At 55.9% G+C, this 3668-nt stretch overlaps 1 long non-coding RNA gene across 1 annotated transcript; it reads right to left on the reverse strand.

Annotated features, from left to right (window-relative positions):
* Positions 1 to 934: 934 nt before the first annotated feature.
* LOC134985623 (uncharacterized) lies at positions 935 to 2753 on the reverse strand. The gene is made up of 3 exons (XR_010191806.1): positions 2640 to 2753; positions 1138 to 1230; positions 935 to 1051 (listed from the first exon to the last, which is right to left on the reverse strand). It is a non-coding gene; the product is annotated as an uncharacterized LOC134985623 (long non-coding RNA).
* Positions 2754 to 3668: the final 915 nt, after the last annotated feature.

Here is a 3668-nt window from a genome sequence, read left to right on the forward strand (position 1 = left end):
TTGGAGTTACATTGTGTTAAGTGTTCCCTTTATTTTTTTGAGCAGTGTGTGTGTGTGTATATATATATATATATAGCCTGGAACGCACTGCAGGAGAAAGACCAGCGCTGCAGGACAAAGACCAGCGCTGCAGGAGAAAGACGAGCGCTGCAGGAAGCGGCTCCATAGCACTTAGCCGTATCTTCATCGCTGTCCTCCCCAGGTGTTCAGTGTATTCTGTGCAGGGTCTGGGTGCTGGCGGCCGGCTGTACGGATGTAAGTTCGCCTTTCTCTGTCCCTGATTACTAGCCGCCTCCCTCCCCCGGGACGTCCGTCGCTTTTCCACCAGATGTCTGATACCGCCTATCCCAATTTCGCCTTTGTGCATACACTGTGCAGCGCATGCGCCGTCTTACAGAGGTTTGTGCGTGCGCGGTTGTAAAATATCACTCAGCTATGTGACATAGAGGGACATGTACTAAGCAGTGATAAAAGTGGAGAAGTGAGCCAGTGGAGAAGTTGCCCATGGCAACCAATCAGCATTGCCGTAACATTTATAATTTGCATACTATAAAAGCATACAGAGCAGCTGATTGGTTGCCAAGGGCAACTTCTCCACTTTTATCACTGCTTAGTACATTTCCCCCATAGTCACTGGGTGCATCTCAGGCCCACGGTTTTGGTAACAGCCATGACCATATACAACTGAGTTACGCGGCACAAATACAGTGTACAGCAGGATCTCTCTGGCCGGCTGCGTAGAACGGGGGCACTTCGGGCGCTGTGTGGCACTAGGAGAGAAGGGTCCACCAGCGACACATGCAGAGCTTCTTTACAGTAAGAGCAGTAGGATGCGGATCGGGCAGCCAGGGATGGCGAAAGCACAAGACCCCCAACCCCTCAGATCCGCACCGCGCAGACCTCCAGGACCGCACGAATCAGCCACTCGCTCAGATTACGTCAGTGTCACCGTTTATTGTCATACTGAGGTCAGGAGCCGCGAGTGTCACTCCGCAGAGTCATCCAAAGCCGCAGATAACACCACCAGCTGCTGCTGGAACTGCGTCCACACCTAGAGAGAGACGAAACATCAATGTAAGAGTCACGCACAGCGCCCCGCAGGGGGAGGGGCACACTCACAGCTCTCTGCACACCTACCTGAGCGAGGGTCTCCAGGTCTCCGCTCCGCTCACCCCACACCGTCAGGTTCTGGTTCAGCTGGCACAGAAGTCTCGTGGCCTCCTGTAGACCCTGATGGGAGACACAATGCCGTGGCACGTGAGGTGGGGGTATAATGTGGTGGCCTCGGTGTGGCGCCTGCTCTGGTGTCTGCGCTGCTCCACTGCGGGTTGTGTAGCTGCGTCTCTGTGTGACACTAAGCGATAAGTTATCCTGCCACCTACCCCGGCCAGAGCCGCCCCAATACTGAGTGTGCGTCGTCCATCCATCAGGCGGCGTATAGTAAGATGGCGCACCTTCCTGCCCGGAGCCGCTCGCCGCCGCTGGTACCAGGTATAGGAGTCCCGGGCAGGTGACCTATCTCAGGATGCCCGGCTGACCATGGGAATGAGGACACAGTGGCCCCGCCAGCTGGGCAGGTCTGAGTATAGGCCCTGTGCACTGTATATATTATATATATAGCCCTGTAATCCTGGACCCATATGACGTACACAGGTTCTGTGGCCGGCTACCTGCCTGCCTTCCCCCTGGTAGTATCAGCCCCAGAACCTGTGTGATCCAGGTATAATATACACACAGCGACAGTCTGGGTGCCCAGCGGCTCCCGCTGAGGAGGACCGGCCGCATGGAGGTAAGCATGGCAGCGGGGGGGGTGACGGTGATCTGGGGACGGGCAGGGTCCGACATCGATCATCAATGATTCCAAATCATCAGTGGTTTATTGCGATGTTGGATACTTTTGCCACTGATGGGGGGAAACGACCGATGGCTGTTTTTCTGCAAGGCGCTGGGACTAGCGATGGCCATCAACTATCGATGATTCATAATCATTGATGGTTTATGACCGATGTAGAATAATTTTGCCAGCGATGAGGGAGAACCAGATGGCTTACCGCCATACATGGCACAGTATAACCCCAGGGCGCATTGCTCCACCCCCCACAGCCATGAAGCCCCGCCCCCAGGTTCTAACTGGCCCACGTGCACTCAAAGAAAAGGGATGACCATTGGTTGCCTAAACCATCGATGGTTATCCTTTGCATAGAAAGCTATCATCGATGGCAACCGACTTTTGAGACCAGAGCGATGGCCTCTAGATGAGACACGGAGCAAAGCCCCGCCTCCAAGTTCTGATTGGCCCATGCGCCAGTCAGTGAAAGAACAGGGATGATCATCGGTTAGTGAAACCATCAATAGTCATCCAGCGCATAACTTGCAATCATCGATGGTCACTTGCCATTTCACAATCGATGTTAACCATTGATGGTAAACACAGTGATGGCCATCCCTAGCGCAGGGGGCGGGGCAGACAGACGGGGGCGGGGACAGACAGACGGGAGAGCGGGGGCTGAGGTGGCGCGGGCCTGGAGTATTAGAGGATGTGTGTATACACCGATATATCACACACGATACACACGTTGCAGGAGGTGTGAGGTGCGCAGTGGCTCCCACTCGCTGTCACACCGAATCACGTGACTCACCTCCCGGATCTTGCCCACGTGACCGTCCCGCAGCCTCTGAAACTCGGCCACATCCATTCTTCCCGCCAGATGTTTCCTTCACAGCGTGCTGCGTCCTACGTCATGACGCCGTGCGATCTGCCCGCCGCCATGATGACTGTGGGCAAGACCGAAACATAAACGTCTAGTATCCATCGCCATCTGCTGCCCGGGAATGAGTAATGCAACCCGCACATCACAGGCCGGGACACCAGCGCCACCTTCCGCCCTGCAATGAGTAGTGCACCCCTCACATCACATGTCGGGACACTAGCGCCACCTGCTGCCCAGCATTGAGTACTGCACCTTACACATCACAGGTCGGGACATCAGCGCCATCTGTTGCCTGGCATTGAGTACTGCACCCCTGCACATCACAGGCCGGGACACAACCGCCATCTGTTGCCTGGCATTGAGTACTGCACCCCTGCACATCACAGGCCGGGACACAACCGCCATCTGCTGCCCGACACTGAGTACTGCACCCCTCATATCACATGCCGGGAAACAAGCGCCATCTGCTGCCAGATATTGAGTATTGCAGCCCGCACATCACAGGCCGGGACACCAGCGCCGCCTTCCGTCCGGCAATGAGTACTGCACCCTTCACATCACAAGTCGGGACACCAGCGCCATCTGCTGCCAGGCATTGAGTCCTGCACCCTTCACATCACATGTCGGGACACAAGCGCCACCTGCTGTCCAGCTATGAGTACTGCACCCTTCACATCACATGTCGGGACACAAGCGCCATCTGCTGCTCGGCAATGAGTACTGCATCCCTCACATCACATGTCGGAACACAAGCGCCATCTGCTGCTCGGCATTGAGTACTGCACCCCTCACATCACAGGTCGGGACATCAGCGCCATCTGTTGCCTGGCATTGAGTACTGCAGCCCACACATCACAGGCCGGGACACCACCGCCATCTGCTGCCTGGCATTGAATACTGCACCCCTCTCATCACAGGTCGGGACAGCAGCGCCATCTGCTGCCTGGCATTGAGTAC

Source organism: Pseudophryne corroboree (assembly GCF_028390025.1).
Source record: "Pseudophryne corroboree isolate aPseCor3 chromosome 6 unlocalized genomic scaffold, aPseCor3.hap2 SUPER_6_unloc_4, whole genome shotgun sequence".
NCBI classification, from domain to species: domain Eukaryota; kingdom Metazoa; phylum Chordata; class Amphibia; order Anura; family Myobatrachidae; genus Pseudophryne; species Pseudophryne corroboree.